The sequence below is a fragment of the Passer montanus genome, unplaced genomic scaffold (assembly GCF_014805655.1).
Source record: "Passer montanus isolate IOZ18808 unplaced genomic scaffold, ASM1480565v1 scaffold11, whole genome shotgun sequence".
NCBI classification, from domain to species: domain Eukaryota; kingdom Metazoa; phylum Chordata; class Aves; order Passeriformes; family Passeridae; genus Passer; species Passer montanus.
This window is the reverse complement of record NW_024357613.1, coordinates 10,631,995-10,655,762: the sequence shown is the minus strand read 5'-3', so window position 1 is coordinate 10,655,762 and position 23,768 is coordinate 10,631,995. Positions and strand designations below refer to the sequence as shown.

The 23,768-nt window shown below is 42.6% G+C and overlaps 1 protein-coding gene across 3 annotated transcripts in view; it reads right to left on the bottom strand.

Annotated features, from left to right (window-relative positions):
- Positions 1-23,768, bottom strand: part of BACH2 (BTB domain and CNC homolog 2) — a 188,670-nt gene that overhangs the window by 70,637 nt on the left and 94,265 nt on the right. For all 3 annotated transcript variants that reach the window (XM_039726943.1, XM_039726949.1, XM_039726958.1), the window contains one exon: positions 12,967-13,117. The gene's annotated coding sequence lies outside the window, so the exon portion shown is untranslated. The remainder of the gene's footprint in view (positions 1-12,966; positions 13,118-23,768) is intronic.

The following is a 23,768-nucleotide window of genomic DNA, read 5'->3' as shown; positions in this document are numbered from 1 at the left end:
ATATTATCAGACACTTAAGCAAAGCAATTATCAGTAGGCAATCTTTTCTGTCAACAGAGATTGGATGAAACATTTTGCCAGTCAGGAAGATACTGTAACGATGATACATATGTATTTGCAGATACTCCAGCAATATAATATAGACTTAAATCTCTCCTGTCTCAGACAAATGTCTTCATCACCTATGGAGGACCACAGTAACTTCGCACATTTTCATGTTCCGCTTTGCTATTTCCCACAGACTCACCAGACAAAATACATAGACTCCACCTTGCTCCTACTCATGTCAACCTTTTCCTTGAATCCATCTACAACACAAGTCCTGCCATTCCTCTCCACCTAGGGAAGGACAATCTTACTGTCCTCTCGAGCTCCTTCACTTTTTCCACCTGCACTACTTGGCAGATGGCTGATCAGTGGGCCAGAAAACCTTATACTTCTGCCTTTTTTCCCCCCTCAAAAAGCAAGCAAACCCCAGAAAATGTGTCCTCCCCCTTTTTTACTCAAACACAAACAAAAACTCAGCTCCTCCAACAGAACCCAATCAAGTCTCCCACGAACACCTTCTTCTTCATCCACAGGTAGCAGTCACCTGTGGTACATCAGGGGCTGAGCACTATATTGCTCTTTTACTCCTTGTCACAGCCTTTGTGACATGAACACCTGCAGGGAAGAATTACAGACCTCACAGATTTCAGTGGATTGTTCCTGTTGGGAACAAACAAGTCTTACTCAGGACCACAAGCTGAGCATCTTCACCTTGGGAGCTGTGACGGTGGAAGAAATGAGTGGCCTTGTTCTCCTTAGCTTATAGAGGGGGCAAGCACAAGCGGAGATCAGTTGGGAATTTTATGTGGAATCAACCCAAAAACCTATACTAGAACTAGGAATATCTTCCCTGCTTTTTGGTTAACAAACAGATGGTATGGTCTCCCAAAATAGCAGTGTCACCCATGTAGTTTGAAAGAAGCAGAAACTTTTTAACCTAAACTCTTAAAATGCTTCCTTCAAGCAGTGTTTTGCAATGAATCCAGAGAGTGTTCTGTGTCTTTTTTTTTCTTTCTCCTGAGCAGGGATTTAAAAAAAAAAAAAAGAATATTTTGTGGAAGAAAGACAGGGAGAACAAAAAACAATTAGGGAAAGGAAAGCCTAAAAAGGTTAGTGGTTTTCTTAATTTTGGGAAAATTAGGGCTGTGAGAAGTATTATAAACCGCAATTACATACACACATGGGATTGCATTTTACCTTACGAAAGAGCTGCTCTTAGGGTATAAAATTGCTTTAATATTGCACTACGACAAACGTTTTTTTAGAAAAGGCTTATGATAATGGATTTTCAAAGCAAAAGTAAAGCTGCTTTTCCCTGAGAACAGGGCTTTAGAGAAGGGAAACTTCACAATGCCAGTGGTGTGTGTTTTGCTGCATTTCACAAGATCTCTCATAATTTAAATTCCAATGTATTTATGTCATACATGGATAAACGATCTTATTGTTCAGAACATGTCTTTATATGAACATCTCTGCTGTTAGAACTAGCATTATTTAGCTGCTTTTTTTTCCTCTTTCCTTACCAAGTCAGAACAAAAGTGTCTTTTATTGCAGTTTTGTGAACTTCATGCAAATGGCAGTTTTTACACATCAATCGTCAGTTTAATAACACTAATGATAAGAGGGGAATTGAAAATAATAGGCTGATTTTTTGGCAAGCAAATCAGAATTTACACAGAAGATTCTACAATGTCAAACTTTATAGCCCTGTGTTATCAAAAGCACAAGGAGTGAGAATTAAGATTAAACCACTGACTCGTTAGCAAGCTACACTTACTAAACCGCAGCTTTCCTGCACCAAGAGTGATTATTTAGAAATCCACTGTACAAGATAAGAAGAGATAGTGATAGTCTTCTGGGACCACAGGGAGCCATTTACACAACAAAATACATTTGCCAGGGGATACCAATCTGAGTGAGAAGGCTCAATATCTCTCTCAGTAAAAGCAATACTGGTTAGTCTCCCAGTCTTCCCTAAGGCATAGTTTGGTCATTCCTTCTCCTGCTTTATCCCACTCTTGCAATCACACAACTTTGCAGCATTTAAATTTCAGTTTTGCACCTATCACTCCCATGAGTGGCCCTGGTGACTTCACAGGTGCTGGTTATATGCATTCATGCTGCAGGACCAAGCACAGGAAGAGCAAAATGGCCTCACATGAGTAGCTAGGACTGTGAGAATTAATGGGCTTTCCACGGATTAATGGATGACTACAGAGAACCACATTTTGAAAACACAGCTTGATCATGACCAGAGAAATAACACTAAATAGAAGAAAAAACCAATTGATTTCCCAACATGCAAAAAACCACGTGTCAAAATGCCAGCTTTTGACACAAAATACCACAGAAAAAGTGTGACAGCAGATTTTTAATCCTACTACGAACAGCTGCTCAAGCAGGCATAGTAGTTTCCCATGACAGTGATGGTCTAAGGACAAACTTTACATCTCTAATGTCTGAAATACCTTTTTTATCCAGACAGACAGTCCTACACTCTGGACTACTCCAACACAGTTCTAATGCGAACTTTACATCTCTAATGTCTGAAATACCTTTTTTATCCAGACAGACAGAGTCCTACACTCTGGACTACTCCAACCCAGTTCTAATGCAGGAGGTATAGATAGAAATTGCACTTTGCTTCCTCCCACTCACCTCTGGCTATGATCAGGACCCATCAGTAGAGTAAATTGCTCTACTATTGAATCCCATCCCACACAGGGCAACTTCTTTTCCACAGATGCCTGACTGCTTTTCCACACAGCCTGTGGGTTTGATGCTTTGGTTTCCAGCCACAAGCTGTAGAGACTGAAGCCTTTCCATGGGAGCACTCTAACTGCTATCTTCCTAGAGTCAGCACCCTTCAGTTTGGCCACATTTCCTGGTTAATGCTCCTACAACTTGAATCACCATTCCCATGTGGGAATGGACTGCTAAAACTGTGCTGCATGTCTATCTTACTGCCTTGTGTGGGCTTTGCCAAAAATCAAGTTTTGGAAAGGAGGAACGCAGCCCGCTCCCTTATCATTAGTTATAGCATGTACTTTCAGTGTTGTTTTTTATGAGTAGACAAGTGGGAAAATATGTTTTTAAGAAGGACAAAGACTGCTGAAGTTTTACAAGAAGCCCCAAGATAAGCAGAGCTTATTATGTACCACAGGATGAAATGCAGCATCTTTGGGGAACAGATGTTTTATCATCAAGCAGCCATTTGGAAGAACTGTGGGAGCTGGACTGTCTCACCCATGAGCAAACTAGGAAATTACAGGAGCTTGTAGGTGTTGTCTGTGTGTGAGGTCAGAGACACAGAAGCAGTTAAACCCATCTCTAAGGTACTGTCCCTGTGCGGGTGGATGTAGTAGGTCGCTACAGAGAATAAAACTGTGAGAAATAACTATTCTACTCAACACCATCCCTGTGGCTGGGACTGGCATTAGCAGTGGGGTTTGGTGGGCAAAAAGCAGAACAGAGGAGGAGCACACTGTGTTACATTAGCGCATACATGTGCATACATGCTGAAAGAGTAAGTCTGGATTTTTGCTGCATTGTCACCATGATATCATGCTCCTACCTGCCCACATCATGGACCTCACCACACCTCTAAAGGACACCTTAAAGTTTGCGTCCCGTGATCTGCTGCTCCTCACCACAGTCCAGCCCCTCACTAGTACTGAGAACCATAACAACCCATCTCTCTCTACAAATCTACGCTAGAATTACCCCACAAGCAAAATCCAGGCCAAAAAGGAAGTCCTCAATGAAATGAAGCAATGCATTAAAAAACACTGCTTGAGCTGGGAACACAAGACTAGATTTTTCTCAAGTCCGAAAAAGTCCCAATTCGTAATGAAAAAATGGGAGCTGTGCATGCTCACGCCTTTTGCTGCAGGCTGGTGTCCACTCCAAGCACCACCTCAAAAACACGTTTGCTTCATCAATACATTTGTAATCCAACCAAAAAAGAAATTTAAATAGCATCTGAAAAGCTTTGCATGGTAAACATCAGAAAAAAACTGCTTTCCAAGCCTGCAGCCAGTTGTTCTGTAATATCTTCTGCTTTGTGCTGACAACCTTTTTTCCCTCCAATCATTCAGACACAATGCCTTCAGGTCTGTCTAAGTAATGTAATTTACTGGAGTGGAATTCCCTTGATACCTTCTGCAGCACTCAGTGACAGTATCATTTATACTCTACACTGTCATGCCATGACACTGATACATTGGCTTTCATCCCTCATTCAGCACAGAGGGTGCAATTTCACCTTCCATTGTGCCCTTCTGCAGACTGTGCGTACAAATTCCCTCCATTCATCCCTAATTACAAACCTCTGCTGAAATACTCTCATTAGATTTATATTTCTCACTCCAAAGTGTCAATCTTATTTCAAAATTCCAATTTTCTGCGAGATCCATCCATTAGCAGCAACCTCCAAAGCATTCCTTAACCGAGTGCATTAAAAGTGAAGCTGGCAGAGCAGAGACGCACTTAAAATACACCATTACAGCAAATCTCCATTGCTAATGTTTTTGCATTATTTGAGCACTGTGATAAGGAGCCTGTGACTGGCCAGCCCTGCTGCTCCAGCAGCAATGGATGGAAGCCACCAGTAAACTTCTGTGTCCAGCTCTGTTCCCACTGTGAGGCCGCACCACATCCCAAAGCACCTGCTGCTCTCACCATCTCATAGTACAGCATGAGGTGACTGTTCAAAAAACTCCAGAGGATGAGAGCCACAGAAAGAGTTTATGACAACTGTAAAAATGCCTGACTACAGCTTGTTTTCTGTGGTAAAGTTAACCAAAAAAAAAAAACAAAACAAGCTGGGGGTTTCCCAAGGTAGCAGTTCTGCTCTGCAACCCAAAAGGGTGTTAGAGCTCTTCAGCTGAAAATCACAACCACATTGTTTGTGTCACTTGCACTAATCTTAATTTAGTGGCCACATGTAGGACTGTTCCCTTCAAACTATGTACAGAAAAAATAGTATCACAGATTCCCCCGAGCAGCTCTACAAGCAGTTAAAAGAATCAAGAAGAGATCCTTCTACCTCTTCAAGAGAAAGGCAAACACCTTAAAAACCTCATCACCATACAAGGGAAAAAAATGAAGAGCACAGCAGTGGGTACTGATAGTTGCACAATGCACCCAATGTGCCATCTCTAAAAATAGCCTGTGTGGTGATACCCCTGGAAGAGTCCAGCATGTCTCATCCCGCTGGAAAGCGCAGCAGCAGCAATCGGCGCAGGAGTGCCGCTGCCACATGACGCACACATTGCACTCTCTCCCGTCATTATCTTCAAAGCCATCAGGTTTGAACTTACCTGCAGCAGGCACAGCAGTAGAAAAAGAAGGGTGGGTGGGGAGAAAAAAAACCACCTCTACAACTGTACTGAAAAAGGGAAAATTCCACAGTAGAATATTACAGCAAATGATTACGCCCCTTGTCAGCACCTGGGCACCTACAGGACGGAGACGTGCAGGTGATTATAAAAGAGGTAATATAATTCCCTGCAGCAACCACTGTGGGAGAAAATAATAATTGCTGAAGTTTTGCCCATTTCCATCTTAAATATTCGAAGTCTTGATTACTGCATCAGCTCTCTTGCCACTTGTACTTTGTATCAAGGCAAGAGCCGGTCCAACGAGCAGGCACAGATGTAAAAGCAGAAAGGAGCCATTTCAGCAAAAAAGACAAAAGTAAGGTAGCAATGAGAGGCACTGAGCTCTCCTAGGAGGAGAGGAAGGACTACACCAAGCTAATTTAAAGGGATTTCACATTGCCTAATGAAAGACTCACCATTGACAGAGTGACTAGTCCATGGAACAAGCGCGTGTACATAAGTGTCCCCAGCACCCCACATCCTCCGCACCACGTGGTGTTAGTCACAGTGAAAACCTATTGTCTTATAAAGCCCAGTTCTCAAGACCAACACCTCTGCTGCCCTGCAAAGCCTGGCAAAGCTGGGAAGGTCATGAAGCGACAAGAAAGCAGTGATGCTTAAGCTGCCACACAGCAGAGAGCAAGTTTTTAGCCTCTACCTTGGGTCCTGCAGCTCTTGGATAGATGCTCTCTCCTCTCATCCATCACAAGAATGACATCAGACCGAGAAGCCTGACACGCACAGGCACACTCATTCTCTGGAAATGCCACAGCTACTTAATGAGTGAAGCTGGGACAGCACCAAAGCTGACACCATGAAGCTACGAATTTCCCTGCATATACTGACATCTCTCTTTAGTATTTCTCTTGGCCACGAGCTGACATATCAATTAATGTGGTCAGAACACATTTAGTAGTTCAAGATACCGCAACTGGTTTAGTGGATTTGTAATCAGTGCAACTACCTGGAAAAGCATCACATAGTGTATTTCAACAGTCTCCCTGAAAAGCAAACCAAAAGGATTTTATCTGCCAAAAGTAAACCCTGAGAATTTGTTTCTCAAGCTCAGCAGATTTACATAGATTTCCTTTTTTTTTCCTGCTTCACTTTTTCTTTGCCAGAAGATGAAGTTCTGGATCAACAATTCAAGGTACACTACTGAAGTTTTGAAAGTTTTGACTTTAAAGATCTTTCATTCCTCTCCAAAGCTGCTTTTTCCAGACAGCAGAACAATTCTGCTTCCAAAATTCTTTCATCACCACCTTTAACTTATGTACTAAGCCTATCTACTTTTTTTTTTCCAGTAAGAAGTTGATGAATTAACACAGCCAGACCACACCACAAGCAAGCTCTGACTCTCCTTCCAACACAGACCCATTCACAAGCATTAAAACCTAAGACTCACCCACCAGACAGAGCTGAAGCTGCAGGCAAGCCAGTCATCAGAGCTCAGAGAAATATTATGCTTGCTCCACAAATGCTGAAGCATTTGAATCTTATTTTTAGTCGTATACAAAGGGCAATAAATGGAAAATCTTATTGTAACCACTGCTTTTTCGTGGCCACCCACACTTCCAACACCTACAGCAAAAGTATATAAATGTAAAAGCCCCAAAACTCATGGCTCATCTGAACAAGGAATGCAAACTAGCTGGTTGCTGTTACTTTTTTTTCCATTTTATATCTAGAGTGCCATTATATTATGTGAAACATTGAAGACAACTTTTCACATGCTGTGCCTATTTACTGTCCAGGATTCTGCTGGATTTTCATACATTTTTCCCAGTACCAGTGTCCCTGGTAAAGTCCTTCTCTAAGTTAGCTGACCACTGACAGATTTTCAAATGATGAAGTAGAGAAGGTGCTTCCCCTAAATCTCAGTTTCTTCCCCCACTGCCCAAACTACTGAGGTACAAGGAGTTAATGCTTCACTTACCTGTGAGAAATTATGCTGAATACTGTACCCAGAAACTGGCAATTTAAAAAAAAATCCCTTTACACTCATAACAGTAGAAGAACTTCAAACAAATTGCTGTCAAGGATGATTTCATTGTGTTTAAATCCACTTTACTTCAAGTCACTTTGCAAATTACTCTTTAATTTTATACCTAAAACTCTCAGGTCTACTGTGATGCCAGTTTACTCTCCTGTGTGTCCTATGCCTGATTCTTTCCATTTACAGAAAGTAACACAAGCATAAACCTAATGATCATCTGATAACCCACAGAAAACTAATTCAACTAACTAAGTAAAAAAGAAATAAAGGAAAAAAGACCAGACCCAACAAGAGAGTGATGCCATGTCTGGAGATGTTGAGAGTGAACAATCTCATGCCATTAATCATCTTGCTGTTGCGGAAAGTGCAGGTTATTATAGCGAGAAAACGATCCAATACAACGCTTTTAAGTCTCAACTCTTTGTACATCGTAACAGGAAACATGTCCCACCAGCTAGCAATCAATACTTAACTAAATGATCGAAGACAAAGCGCTAGCTCCAGAAAAATATACCTTTACCTGCCCTCGCTCATCAGTTGCCTGCTAGACCCAAAAGCACACCACCTTCCTGCAGCTCCTGACAGGGCGAGGGCAGGGCGGGCTGCTCTCCACGGACACCGCGGGGATCAGGTGTGCGCTTTTCTGCCGAGGATTTAGGTCGCAGGACCTGTGCGCCGAACGCCGCAGAAGCGCGGGTATCTAAGCATTATGAAAATAAATGGGTCATACACCACTGAGCTAACAACCACACCACCCCCAAGCCGGGCACTGAATGACTGTGCAGGGCTCTGCCGGAGGGAGAGGAGAGGTTGAGCCAGCAGTGAAAACAAAACTGATGCGGTGAGATGGATTTTACTTTTCACTGGTTTGGGTTACAGAGAAAGTTGGTCTTGCTGTCACCGTCTCTCAGGCTTTTCTGTCAAAAACCAAAAAAATGCAATGTACGGGCTGCTAAGATGACCTGTGGAGATGGGCTGGCATCTCACCCCACCGGGAAAGGGGAAGTGCTGCTGGCCCTGGGTGGAGGGAAGGCTGTGACTCAGTCCCTTGGGCTGACACACACACACACACACCCGCGCTGTCACCTGCCACAGCAAAAAATAAAAGTCCTCGCCACAACACGGCGGCCACACGGGGAACGCCGAGTAAACAGATCAATGATGCTGCGCGCCCACGCAGCCCGTGGCACCTCTGGGGTGACGAACAAACAAACCTGTGGTCAATGGCAGCGAGGCGAGAGGTGTCAGAGCACTTCGGGTTCAGATGGCACACTAGGCTGCAACAAACTCTGCTGTCCTCTGCTGCTGTTAACAGCTGAACACGAGCAGAGTGCTCCGCGCAGCCACACAGACCGCGGTCACCGCGTGTGCCGGGGTGGGGATACCTCCAACACCGGGGTCTTGGGAGAAACCTCCAGGAAGGGACACTGGCTCACCACCCACGCGTGTGCACGTGCAGGCGCCCTCCCTGAAGCCACACCAGCTCTCTTCAGGACATATATTTGTCCAGATACAAATTTTATTTAAAAAATCGTATACTTACATATATATATACGTATACAACTTTTATAAATATATTTCATTTTTATATATACAGACACATGTGTACATATAAATAAAGTCATAGTCAGTCAACAGATGTGCTCGTATCAAAAGCTGTCCCTGACCACCAGCCTGGCTGAGGCACGGAGGCACTGACAGTGCTGAGAAGCACCTGATCACTTCGAGGGACTGACACAGAGCTGCTAGCAGTGGGCAGTGGACAGGATGCCATGGGAACTTGTGAAGGTCCCCGAGGCAGGAGACACTCTGGTGGCATGAGGTATGAGGTACAGAGTCCTGATATGCCAGTACCATAAAATGGATAAGAAAGTGCCTTCACCACTAAGAAAACAGCACTCCAACAGGAAAATGTACCAGAAAAATCATGAAACACAGACATGGCCACATCTCTCATCCAGTAAGATAAACCTGACAACATCCTCAGGAATGGTCTTGGCTCTTGAGAAGAGGGCTTGCTACTGATGGTTAGGAGTGTTTGGAAAGTCAACGTACAAAGTGATACAATTTTTCCTTCAGAAATCTGCTTTTCTTCTGAATTCTGTCAAGGTATCTGACCTTTAAGTGCAGATTTAAAAAAACTTACATTTTTCCCGGGCTGTGTTGGTAGGCGGGTGACAGACATTTACCACCAACATCTGCATATTTTAAATTTTACATTATTTACATCTGCCTAGAGCATAGGCATAGCACAGATTTCAAGAAATCTTTCTGAATTTTTTTAAGTACTCTGAAGAGCTCATACCTAGCAAATATGAAATTTCTGGACAGAACTTTCTGAGTTTTGGCTTGCCTTATTTTTTTATCCTGTTTAAGCCACTTATAGGCCCTTGCTGAATTCACAATATTGGATAAACAGTACCAATCTGGTATTTTTATGAGATGCAGAAGGACATTGGTTGAGATGTTATTTTTGCTGCTTTTAAAGGAAAAAACACAGGGCTAAAATAAAATGAGACATGTGAGAATATGGACACTGCTAGGAATAGTCACCTGCCTCCACTCGGATGCCAGCAGCTCTGCCCCAGCAGCTGCTCCAAGACACTGCTCTGTACATTCTCTGTCATTTGTGACTGTTTGGGATAACAAATGGAGAGGGCCTCTCAGCAGAGAGCACAGCTTCTCCCCAACTGCTGTACTCCCACATTACAATACACTCAGTCTAACCTACCCAGGATTAATTCCCAGAGAACCTGGAGAAATGGGTTTTTCTTTACTACCTTGGCACATGCAGCATAACAGGGTTTTGCAATATGCTCTGTCAGAACAAGCAAGGGACATTCTGCTTTGAATTCACACATCAGTAAGTACTATTTTTATGGAGATTTTATCGATCAGCATCCTAGTAGTATTACAGAAACAAAATAATAAATGGAAGGGGGCAAAGGCATACTTATTTATCCCACTGCACGGTGGGAAAAGCAACAAGAACACAGTTGTTACAGCTGGGTCAACCTTGTGCAACTGCTCTTTCCAGCAGGGCTAATTAACAAGTGAAAGTCCACTTCTTTCTATGGAAATTGCTATAATGAGGTAATTGTTACAAGCAGAGTCTGTCATCAAAAACAGCCAGACAATGGGAAACAGAGAAATCAAATAAGCAAGGGCAGCTTGCCCTCATGTCTACCTGTGCCAGCATGGATCTGCACACATGTCGGGTGCAGCCCCAGCCAACGGGCTGTGAGCTGATGCATGGGTTTTCTAGGAGCTGGAGTACACACCATGTTTTAAAAATGATGCACAGCTCAAACACATAATGACAGTTAAAAGGGAAAGAAGAAAGAAAAAAAAGGAAAGGCACATATTTGATGATGACTCCTATATCCTTATAATGGTTTTCAAGTTCATTTGGTCCTCAGACCCGATTTTTTTCCTTGAAAAGGAGACATCTGATTATTTGCAGCACAATAAAAAGCAAGACAAAACCTCCCATGCACTTATTGGAATGAGTGAGGTTTTTTCTTTCCCATTTCTGTCTGCTTTTTCAAGTCCCCCAACAAGGATGATATTTTTGAAGTTAGTTCCTCTGGAAGTGTTTTAAATAGTGAATTTGCAAGATGCCTAATGATAAGCTTTTCAAACATCATGAGAAAAGCCTGCAAAAATTTGTGAATAAGGCTTCCAAACCTCACGGGAATAGTGCTAAGTAGGACTAATGAAAAACAAGCTTTTTCTGCCTGCCTAGCTGTTACAACTCATATTTTCAAGTCTTCTTCCGTTAAGACAAGCACTAAAAACAAATTTCAAGCCAGATCCAAAATTTTCCTATAGTCAGGCGATTCCTGCTAAGGGGGATTTGATTAATAACTGCACCAGAGAATGCCAGACCCTCAAGGAAATGGCAACACTCTCCCTTTTTTGGAAAATGAAATCAAACTCACACCTTGTAAGGCCTCTTTGACAGTGAATGCTGTTACTACCCAGAGTTTCTCCACTGCCTATGACCTCACAATTGTTTTTGCTGATATTCATCACACCAGAAAAAAAAAATTCCTCTCTTTAAAAGCTGCATTTCCATATGCATTAAAGAACGCAATCCTCCTTTTGCAGTAGATTTTCCTTTTTTTTAGTAAATCTTTTAGAGTCACATAAGCAAATAAAGTACTTCAAATAAAGGTATATTTCTAATGTAAATGCTTTGGTTCATATTTCACACTCATATTTTGTTAGAAGTAGTATTACATACAGATCAGTTCCAAATATTAAAAGTGGTATTAGTAAGCATTCAAGAAAAACTGACCAGTAAGGAGTGGTCTGCTTCACTGACCTGTTCTGACTAAACTGCATCATATGCATTTGTTACTGCAGTGAACAAACAAAGGTGGTAATGTGCACAGTGCCACACTGTGAACCACAATTTTGTATTACCTCCTTTTGCCACACTGCTCTATAACACCATCCCAAAGATAAAACCCTCTTAACCACAAATTTGCTTTTGTTTTAAAAATTTGATTGGCTTTTGTTTTAAAAATTGATGAAATTAAGTTGTGCTAAAGCCTTTCCCCAAACTTGTCAGCTCTGGGGTGTCCCACCCTCCATAGAGCACAGACCAACACATCCATGCCATCCTTGTAGTGGTCCAGAAACCAGAATCAGGGTTAGAACTGCTGACAAACTGCAAAGGGTCAAATCAGTTTCTCCCTACTGATTCTATGCCAGGCTGTGCTGTGGAATGTTTCAGAGGAAGACTCAGTCATTGTGGGCTCAGGGATGAAATACGTGCACAGGATCATAAGCTGCTCCCCATCTTGGGTGAAATATCAAAGCACAACAAGCACAGGGAACTACTACTCCTGCTGAGAAGTTAGGAAGGGATCTGCAGTCCCCTCAATCTGTCCCTCATAGATCTATGCACAACTTTCTTTACCCTCCTATTGTCAGGTGGAGCACTGCTTCCACCTGGAAGGAGCTGGAGGTAGCAATGAAGATACTTTTGATGCTTACAGATACTTTTAATGCTTTTGGGGTAGAAGGCATGGGGATGAAGCAGCTGCTCTAAGGGAAATACTCCAGAAACCCGAAAGGAGAAGCACATGGACTTTATCATGGGAGAAACAGAAGGGTGCCTGCAGCCCTGTGGGGCAGCTGATGGCCTCCCAGCCGATGTGGAGCACGTGCAGCTTTGGCAGAGTACACCACGGTAAGTGTACACACACGCAGCCCGTCGCAGAGAAAAACAAAGCGCAGTTAGAGCAGGGGGTGAACAGAGCTATTTTAAGCACTTCTCACTATGGTTTACCCTCCTAGCAGAACACTTAGAAAAGCCGTCAAAATGACAATCACTATTTAGGTTAAAAAAGCAAGTAACTACTTCAATAACAATTTATTCACCACCTAATGTTTGCAGTTGAATTACAGCTCTTACAGTGTTTTTCTAAAGTGTGATATTTACTGCCTCTACCTTGCCTTCCCAAGACCTTTTTTCTTTCCTTTTGCTTTTGTTTTTTCTTTAAATAGAAAGGAATTGGAATAATGACTTACATGTAACTTTTCTAGGTTCTGTGCTGGCTAAAATGTTCTCACGATGCAGGGAACAGGATCAGTGGAGAAATTAGGAGGCTGCAGCAATCCATTAAGAAGTGACCCTCCAAAGTTCTGTAGGGCAGTCTTCTGGCAACTCAGTTGGAGCAACCTAAAATAAAATAAAGGCACAAATTAAAAAAAAATTAAGCACTGAATCTTTACCAACACCTCTTTGTTTTTTCTTCCCAAAGAACACATTGGGGCATCTTTTTTCTTAAATGTAGGTCTTTATGCCAAACATGACAATTACTTTATGTCCATTTCACACTTTGTCAAAGCTTTAAGCTGTAAATACCTTCCTACAAAGACCATGTTTTCCTTTCATTTGCATAGTATGAGGCCCCTGAAAAGAATTACTGAACAGAGAAACTAATATTTCTGTGATTATTCCACCAGATCACACCACAGATATGTGCATTGTTACGCATACATACTAAGGAATTCTTTACTGTGATGGTGGCAGGGCACTGGAGCAGGCTGCACAGAGAAGCTGTGGATGCTCCATTCCTGGAAGTGTTCTAGGCCAAGGCTGGATTGGGCTTTGAGTGACCTGGTCTAGTGATAGCTGTCCCTGCCCATGGCAGATGGGTTGGAACGAGATAAGCTTTAAAGCTCAACCTAAATCACCCTGTGGTTCTATGAAACTGCACATCACATCAGAAAGGAGTTATAACAAAACCAGCAAATTTATCTAGTAGGCTTTAAATAACAATTACTACTGGATTTTGTCAAAGCTTTGCATTGATTTTATTAAGGAATTTAGGTTAGGAACGCAAAATTTGTTCCTTTGTTTCTCCTTTACTCTGGCGAACTTCAGAGAAGAAACACCATCAGCATAATTTGTTGTCCCTGGGTTGATGCGATGTGTGTCATAATCCTGCAGCCACCCTAAAGCAAAGCTACCTGTCACTCTAGTCCATGTCAAAAGAAAATTGGAGAGAGAATGAAATGTTCATCTGCCCACGGAAAATTCACTGTGCTGTCACCTCTGTGCAAGGGAATGAGGGCTCAGTCCCTGGAGGGGAGGCACTCAGGGATGGGGAAGGCTGGTGAGAGCAGGGCTGGGGCCAGGGGGCTGGAGCAGGAGTGGGTGAAACCCCCAGCAGCCAAGTCCCAGCATCACCACACAGCCCAGATCCCACAGTGAACACAATCCCAACCCCAGACTCTGGAAAAGGCTTCCCCCATCTATCAAGGAAGCAGTCACACTCTGAAGTGGTTGAGGAGGAAATACTTGTGGAAGGAGAAGTAATTAGCTTTAAGCTACAGGGGTTCTCAAGTTGAGGTTTTCAAGTTGCCAGTGCCCAACACGTTACTGTTTTCCTGGAAAAAACATTGGAATGCTTAACTAGTATTTCCTTGAGTGAAGTTGGCAACTGGGAGTGGAAAGGAAGATGGTTTTCTTTTGAACAGAAGGGGACAGCAGCAGTACAAGCAGTGGCATGTATCTGTCTTCACAGGATCACTGCAAGGTTCTTCCTGCAGGATTACCACAAACTAAAGCTAAATAAAGGGGGAGGTGAGGAAGAGAAAAATAAACCCTTACAATTTAGATTTTTTTAAAAATTACTCTTATTTTTTTAAAACATGCAAAATTAACTTCAGTAAAAAGTTCTGGTTTCTCAAGAGATGTGTGCTATGTCTGTTTATTATGACTAATGCCTGTTTATGACGCCATAAAAAAGTGGGGAAAAAAACCAAAATAAAGCAAAATACAGTGCAAATAAGAGAGATTTGGTGGTTATTTTTCTAAGTAAAACTCTAAGCTTCCTCCTGGTAAAAAAAGTTCAATATTTTCTAAGCGGTGATCCTACTGCATTTTACTCCAAGTCTTGTTGAGAATTGGTTTGCTTATGGAAAGCAGGTTATTTCCTCTGGATGGCACCCTTCTAGATGGTTTACCAACAGATGCTCAAACTCTTGTTACCTTTCAGGATTACCTAATCAGGTAGTTGAAAAGAATCATGAGGCTGTGCTAGGAACACAGTGCTTGTGTCTCTTTAGTTTATACAGTTTTTTCCAACTAGGCATAACATTCATTTACAGACTGTAAGAGTACCAAATATTTATGGTCACCAATATACATTATTTAAACTGCCTATAAACCTAAATATATAAACTCTAAATCTGTTCAGTCATAAATCACTGGTAGAACAAAAATAACTGTTGCTTACTCAATGGACAGAGGACTAAAACCAGGGAAGTCTCTGTGTTTTCAAGGATAACTTAGTTTCCTGAGCAAAAATTGCACATGCCATGGTGTATCAGAAGAAAAAGAGAATAAACAGAAGTTGGGAATAGGGAATCAAGAGGAAAAAAAAATGGGGTATGGGGGTGAGGGAGGGGGGAAAAGAAGACTTTCAGTTCCCCTGAAGCTTTTCTGAGAAGGCCTGATTGATGTTCACTGCTGTAGAAAGCATGAGGCTGCATCCCAAACATTTCATTCCCTTCTGCGAATGTCTCACTCCATACCTCTCCCCATGTTCCCCAGATATTCTTGCCCTATGCGGGATGATCCAGCCAGCATCAGGTTTTACACATGATCTAAAAGACTAAAGCAGGAATCTCTCTGCCCAGGGGTCAGCTTAGGGTAGAATGAAACTTAACCCCTGCCTATGCTCAGCATGAGGGCTTCTTCATGCTTTCCACTCGACAAAAGACTTTTCCTGAAACAGGCAAAGCATTAAAGGCAAAGCTGCTACTACAGCTGCAAACTTACAGGAATACATAAAAACTGAGTTCATATGAAGAGCCAGTGGTGCACCTACTGAAGAGGAATTTCAGCAGTTTAACAGGCTGATCAGCCAGGTTTAGAGCATTGGGAAGAGCTGGATCTTAGGCAGGGTAAGATGTACTCTCTGCTCCAAGGCTTGCTCACATCAAGGTCTCAGCTCTCAGCACAGACCTGCACATGTGGGCCATCAGTTAACAGGGTCATGAGAGGCCACAAAATCACTGTCCTACACTAGCTTGAAGAACCAGCTCCTGCAGTCTTGGAGGTTGCAAGAAAACCTTATAGTTATTCTAAAAAGAAGCATCTGCCTCAAGAGCTTGCAAAGAAATCTAGAAAAATAACAATACTTCCAACTGGACCGTGTAAATCTGCTTGATTTTTAAAAAAACTTATATTATTTAACAACCTCTTGTACATTTTTTGAACCAGGTTACCTTCTTTCTCCCCCTTTCTGATGGCTCCAAATACCACCTGGCAGCTAAAATTGGCACTGAGGAATGCAAATGTAAAGGAAGACACACCAGCCACTAACTGGAAGAAGAACGCACGAAGTTGAAAAACCATTTGCTTCAATAAAACACCTTCCAGTTTGGATTTCTGTTATACAGAGAGAGTGTCCAAAGGAAAGGTTTTGTTTTTAACAAGGCTTTAATGCTTAAAAGGGGGAAAACTGGCAAGTTCTTCTGTTTGCAACAAACAAACCAAGAAAGGTGAATTGAGAAGGGCATGATGAATGTACCTGGGTATTACTCCACTTACCAAGAAAGATGTTTCAAACACAGAAAATTGTGTAGTCGTGCTCAAGAAAACTGGAGATGCTGGGTGGGCCATGAGGGAAGTGAGCAACAAATACATAAATGCAACAAATACATAGTGGGTTGTTTATCCTGATGTTCAGCACAGGTGGGTAAAATGAGGGCTAACTAAAATGACCCACACAAGGAGACCACTTGGTGAGCTTCCCTCAGATGTGTACAGGAAGAAAAAATATTTAAGGAATGCTGAGCACCTGCGAGCTGGGAGTGGTGAGCACAGGCGTGCAAACAGAGCTGGTGTTTTCTGAAGAAGTGCCTCACCTGGTGGAGTGCAATGATGCTACTTACACAAATATGCACAGAAATTGATCCCAGTGAAGTCAAGGATCCTGCTTTGTTACATGTGATACCCTCACAGATCAGCAATTGTGTTTTCCTTGTGTTTTGCGTGTAATTTCTTTCTGGTTGAAGTAGCTTCATTGGAACATTTGTAGCTTGAAGGGTTGCCTGAGGCTGAGAAGGCATTTGCAGAACTCCTTATATCTAAGCATGATCTCCCTGAAATTTGTAAATTAAACCCAAGATGATATTGATACCTATGTCACAAAAGAGACATGGTCTGCTTCACCCTCAGTGCGCCTAATTTCCTCAAAATAACCTGTGTAGTTCTTCCAAGAGGAAAGAATACGCTCATCTATCACTCCTGCTTGTTTCCACGTGCATTGTTTAACCAGGGGCAGCCAAAACAGGAGTCAGAAGGGCACAGCAGCTTCTTTCCCAGTGTCCAGAGGTGGGATGAAGAAAATCAACACAACCAAGGAGGTGTGGGCCACAAACAGGGAGGTACCCACCCATCCCAGGGCTGCAAGGACCAGCTCTGCAGTGCGTCCCTATCTGGCTGAGCTGTGTCAGCAGTCACAGGAGATGAGATTGAGTTATTCCTTCAAATAATGGCAAAATGATGTCAGGAACCACCCTAGCCAAAAACTGTGACTGAGGTCACCAGGAGAACCTTCAATACAACTATTGTGGGCTGAATGGCTGCAGGGGAAGGCAGCTGCTGCTGCCCTGGAGTGCTCCAGAGTCTGAAAACTGGATTCTCACCACCTACACCTAACAAAAGCAACGAAGCTTAAACAGAAAACTTTCAGAGAAGCTGGGGAATGTGCACAGGGAGAATTTTCCACCCTTCCTTGTCCTCTGGTTGCAGTTAGGTCTGTGACACATCAACCAGGCAGGGCTAGAAGGCATAAGGCTGCAGTTCAAGAGTACTGCTGCAGGAACTTGTAAATCTTTTTATGTAAAACCGGAGTTATTTTCTCATTGGAATATACTTGACTTAAAGCCACCATCAAAAATATTTTATCTTGGGGTTATGACTCATGAAAGAATGGCTAGGTGTGAAAGGAAAGTTAATATATTCTGTGAGAAAAACCCCCTCCCCAGCAACCTTATCAGATGACATGAGTTGAATATTTATGCCCTATGCAGTAAAACCAATAGACAGCAAAAGCCACAGTCTAATACTTTGTGTCAGATCTGATGAAAATTCAGATACCTAGCTTATTTCCCCTTAAGGGCTGGAAATTATGGTTAACAGACATGCAAACAGGAGAAAATGAGATGGTTCAGTGATGAGGATGAAACTGCTGTCCCTTAGTCTGGCATGTTGCAAGATGATACCAGATGAGCCAGCGCTGGTTCTCTTGGATGAGAATGCTTCCCAGGTCATCATGAAATGACACAGCTCACTGGGTTAATGCTCCAAGGCTCCTGAGCCAACACATGTGACCCACAAAAACACACCCCTGCCATGCCAGAAAGATGTTCCCATGTTGAATGATTATCACAGTCAGACTTTTACTGCTGATTTCTTTTAAAAATTGCAAATTGAGAAAACAGTTAATATACAGAGTGAAAGAACAGGCCACAGTCAACCACAAAAACTTCCCATAAGGTTCAGCATGTGGGAAACAGATAAGTAAATGCTGTGAAAGATGAACAATATTTAAGTATTAACACAAATGTTTGTTTTGGGGAGGTTTATCTGGCATCTCTACCGGTTTTCCTCCAAGCTGTAATACAATAATAACTATGTCTAACTGCAACTGGGAAGAGATGGCAGCAGCTCAACATTGCTCCCTTTTTTCCCTCTGTACTCCAGAAAAAAAACCCAACTGCCTTACAGTGTCACACAAACTAATTTTAAGGTGATTTAGGATGAAGTCAGCCATACATTTACAAGTCCATAAAGTTCAGTCAGTGGTCTCATTTTCATCATCCTGTCAAATGGGGACATATATATGCAACATAAGGGCAGGAGAAACAGGTTTTTCTCCAGCTGTAACGCTGGTCCCCCATGTTACAGCATGAAGAGAGGAAATTATGCTTTAGCTCATACAAATCCTGGACAAAAATAGTTCCTCACCAAACAATGAAGAGGGAGCCCATGTTGATGGATGCACACACTTGCCTATGCAAGCTGTGGTAGGGCTGAAAGTGAGTAAATGCTGCATCTCCCATGAAGGAGCTGCCTCTTATCTTCTCTGTCTCAATCCTCACTCCAAGCAGGGGAAAGTCAAAAGACATGAAATTGTTTTGTAGGTGATCTTCAGTTGTTGTTAAAAATACAAAAAAGAGGGAGAATGTTGGTGGGAAAGAGGTTCAAAAATATGTTTCCTCATGGGTGAACTCAGGTCTTTTTAACAAGAAAAGCCAGAGAGGCCATGCACAGTAATGCTGAGAAAAAGGAAATGGTACTTCATTTTAGCCAGTCATAAATCTTACCAGTGAGCCTCTAACGGTGAAACAGCGAGCAGGGGAATTTTTATACAGAGATAATTAGTTGCGAGCTGATATCAGGTTTACTGTGCTGTGCACTCTGTGTGTGCAACATGTTCTCAACCTGCAAAACCCCACACGAGGCTCTGGCAGCCTTGCTGCTGCTGGCTTTGCCAGAAGGCATGCAGCTGGAACTCCCAGAAACCTTAGGGAAAAAAAAAAGGTGAAGATGGAAATGGGTACTTTTGCTCCAGAGAAATCTTGTCTGTAGCCGAGAATGATTCTTGGAATGGGGAAAATGAACTATGTTTACAAAACCACACCCCTCTGCTACAGGACCAACAGGACACCTTGTGCGACCATTAACACCCTTGTCTTCTGGGACGCAGGCACCACTCACAGATCCTGCAGAGCAGGCAGATGGGTCAGGGAAAAGGTTTATCCATTGAAGTGAGAAGCAAAATGTGGTTGAGGGAAACTTATCAGCCAGAAAAAACTGGCCGTGAAGATGCCTCACAAGCACCAAATTCAGTGGGACATTCCCACACCTGTGCTGGCAACAAGACAGCCCATCCGCCAGTGCTTGTTCCTCGATGTCTTGCTCTGTTTCAGAGAACAGCCAGGGACTTGCACTAGTGATTGACATAAGCAAAGACTCCACCACAGCCAGCAGTCAGACCGCACTTCCAGCCAAAGAGAAGCCGCTTTTCGGTTTCTAGATGATGGGGAGATTGGGAGACATGCCAGCAGCACGCCCGGTGTTTTAGGTGCCAGCGAGCGTCCTAGCACTTGTGAAGCTACTCTAGAGGGGACCAATTTGGTCTAGATGAGGGGGTCTGGAAGCCTTCATCCTCGAAAGATGCTCAAGTTAGGAAACAGCTGAGAAAGGACAGCAGCTTGCAAAGAGACAGCTCAATGAGAAAAGAGCCCACCCCAGCTGCACAAGGACATTTGAGGCTAATGATCCCCACAGATCACCTTAGTGCTCCCTACCTACTTTCTGCCCATCCCCTATTTTCTTTTTCATCCCAACCTAGTGCAACAGGACAGATACCCATTGCTCAATCACACTCCTCTGCTGATCAAAACAGCTGGAGGCAGGTGGGGCTGGGGGCAAACCAGCTTTGTCTGCATGGAGTTAAAGCAGCAGGTCTTTTGTCAAAGGCACAGTTTGCCCGCAACCTTATGTTAAACTGAAAGACCAATCTGTATTTACTGTGCTAAACTACAATTATGGGGTTTTTTTAATCATTCAGCCTAATGGTACACAGCTGTCACAAGAATCTTTGAACACATCACTGGCTCTCTTTGATCTGATTAACCAGATAAGGAACCACAGCCAAAAGATATGAAAGGATGAGTCCAAATTTCAAACTCTCAGCTGAGCAAAGAATTTCGTTCAAAGGAATGTGCAAAATAAGGAGGGAGGAGGTTCACAATGCAAATGAAGGTTTTATTTGTTACTGATACAAGCAGGTAAAATACTCTCCATTGCACGGTTAAAGAATAAATGGACCCTAGCCTCAAAGTCGTGCTGACACGTGTTACATCTGCCACACTAATCTGGGTGGATGCCAATATTTGTATAATCGTTTTTCCAGACTCAAAATGAGGGGCTTGCTTCCACAGGGATGCTTTTTAGACTGAAGAAGCCTCCCTGAGATATTAAAGACCTCCAAGGGCATGGCCCCTTCACCCAAACTGCTTCTGCTCAGCATGTTTCTTCAGATAGCATAGTATTTCTTTTTTTTTTAATTCAAGACAGCTTTGTTTATTTGCTTTTATTTCTAGCATAATGTTTACTATTCCAATCAGAACATTCTGTAATCTCATCTAAATGTTTTATTATTAATTGCTGCACCCCACACCCCACCCTTAATAACTATCCTCGGGAGAGGTAAACATTTCAACACAACTTACTCTAGTTAAAGCCATGAATATGCATTATTTATTTATTTAGGTAAACAGTAATTAAGAAAAATCACCAAACCGCCTTCTCTTTGAAATGAGCTCTACTTTACCAGCCTTGCCGTGGGAATTGCAAGTCCCTTAAACACATCTATTACTTTGTCCTCCTCCACCATGATGTACATTGATGGGCCTCAGACCACACTACAGATGCTAGAAAAGCAGTCAGTCCCTATGCTGCCTGAGGCTGACTGACAAGTCCAAAGGATAAGCAAGAGGTACCAAGATGTCAGCAGAGAAGAAAGGTGCAGGATGAGGAAAATAACATTGCTATCTATCACTCAACATGATGATTTTTAAGATTTTTGAAGCAAGACAACCACTACTAACATGAAAATGCTCATGACCCCCTTCTGCCCTCTCCCTACAGATAGAGGGCTGTGTCCTGACAGAGGGGCTTGTGACCATTGAAGCCTCTCCATGCTAAGCTGTATAGCAGCCAGCCCCAAACCGAGGAGTTTTTTGTGCCAGAACAGTCAGATAGCCCTGTGTGCTATATATATACATACCTAAATACATATATATCATTCATATACATATATATATACACACACACACAACTTATGCATTGGGTAATAAGCAGCTGAGTGACTCCACTCAATTCCCCTGGTTTTCTTCCTCAGTGTTACATTAACTTAAATATTAAAACATCCCATCCTGACTTACATTTCCACCAAATTGCACCACAAGCCATGACAGAATATGGCAGCACCAGAGGCAATGAAGCCACTAACAGGACACTTAATGTTTTAAACCAAAAAAGCCAGACACACCAGGATAGTCCTCACATGGGTGATTATCCAGCTTAAGGATCGCACCAGCGCTACAAGAGAGGAATCAAAATGTATCCCAAAGACAAAGGGATTTTCACAGATCTAAAATTGTTAGGTAAATAGATAAAACGGTGGTTGGGGCTTTGTTTCAGTTTTCAAAACTAATTTCCGGCCACCGTTCAGAGAAATGCTTTGCATTTCCATTTCTGACTCACCCGCTTTAACAAGCGCACTCGCTGGAATTACTAAGCATAGGATCTCATCAAAACATTTCACTTTCTGAATCAAAGTGCTTTTCAATTTTACTGATGTGAACTTATCTATAAAATTTACCATGGTAACAACACTGGCGATGTGCAGGTACGAGTGCACAATGAGATGTGTCAGAGGACCCTTCTCTCACCGGGCATCCCACCTAGGTACAGCAGTGCATCCCAAATTCTGCCCAGCCACTTGGAGCACACTGACACCAGTCTCTCACATCCCCATCACAAAGTGATAACGCTCCCAGAGACACATTTAAACATCAGGTATGAATGAAAAGCATTCCTGAAAAGAATCTGTTATGAAACCGAAAATCGGAGATCGCCGCAATGCTGTGCCTAAGTTGAGTCATCAGTTCCCTTTACAGCCTAATAATTGACACTGCCTTGATCAGAATGACTGATCCAAATGTTGCTTTGTGTTTGTGTGTTTTTGTGGTTGGTTTTTTTTTTAATTAAAAAAAAAGATTTCTTATGTAAACAAGCCGTCTGTCATCTTGCAGGAGTGTTTGTATTCTTCAGATCATGGGAAACATCTGTCAAAACCAGATTTTGCTCTCCTCAATCAACTCGATACAGTCTTAATCAGACTGTACTACAAAGAACCGGTCTTGTTACAGAAAAAATGCGCTGCCAACTCTCAGTGGAAGCGCTGATTTTATTACACTTTCTTGGGATTAAATGCTGCAAAGATTATTAAAAGAGTTCCCTCTTTCCCCTGCGGGATCTCTCCCCCAAAGGAAATCCTGAGAATTTACATGCTGCTTTTCTCCTCTTTGTGCGTGTTTCCAAAATTAACTACCTTCCAGGAAGAGACAGACAGAAGAATCAAGGTATAGTGAAACTTCAGAGCATGCTGATTTCCCACCTTTTGACATGGGTACTCGGATAACGGAGTGATTCCCCTTCTGATGCTTGCAACAAATAAACACTCCCACTCGTCTGCATCCCGCAGGTCACACCTCCCCAGAATGATTCATTAGGTATTTTCACATCTTCTACATAGGGAAAGATCAAGTGGGGTTGTAACTGCCTCTAGCGGTGTTTTCTGAAGACAAGGTGACACAAAACAGAGTGTTTGCTACTACCAGGATAAGGGTGATGTTAGACAGACATACCCTGAGTACCCATACTCTGCCAGGGAATCTGCCCGGGAATAGCAAAATCATTACGACAAAAGAAAAAAGAAGCCAATTAGAGAAACAATGTGAGACTGTAACAGAAAGAGCAGGCTACTCCATTAGCAAGTAAATGAACAGGAGATGACTGCAGCAGGAGGACCAGGATCAATGGGTACCAGCCAGGTGTCTTAGCTGGGGCTGTATGCAGAGCCCTATTAAACAGACCAATAATTTATAGATTAAGGGGACAGTACTGGAAACATTCAATAGTGTATACATGGTCTTAATTAGAAGTATGCCCTTGAAGGGGTGAGAAATTAATGGTCATGTCTATATTAGCTTTTACCCCTAGACCTAAACTACTC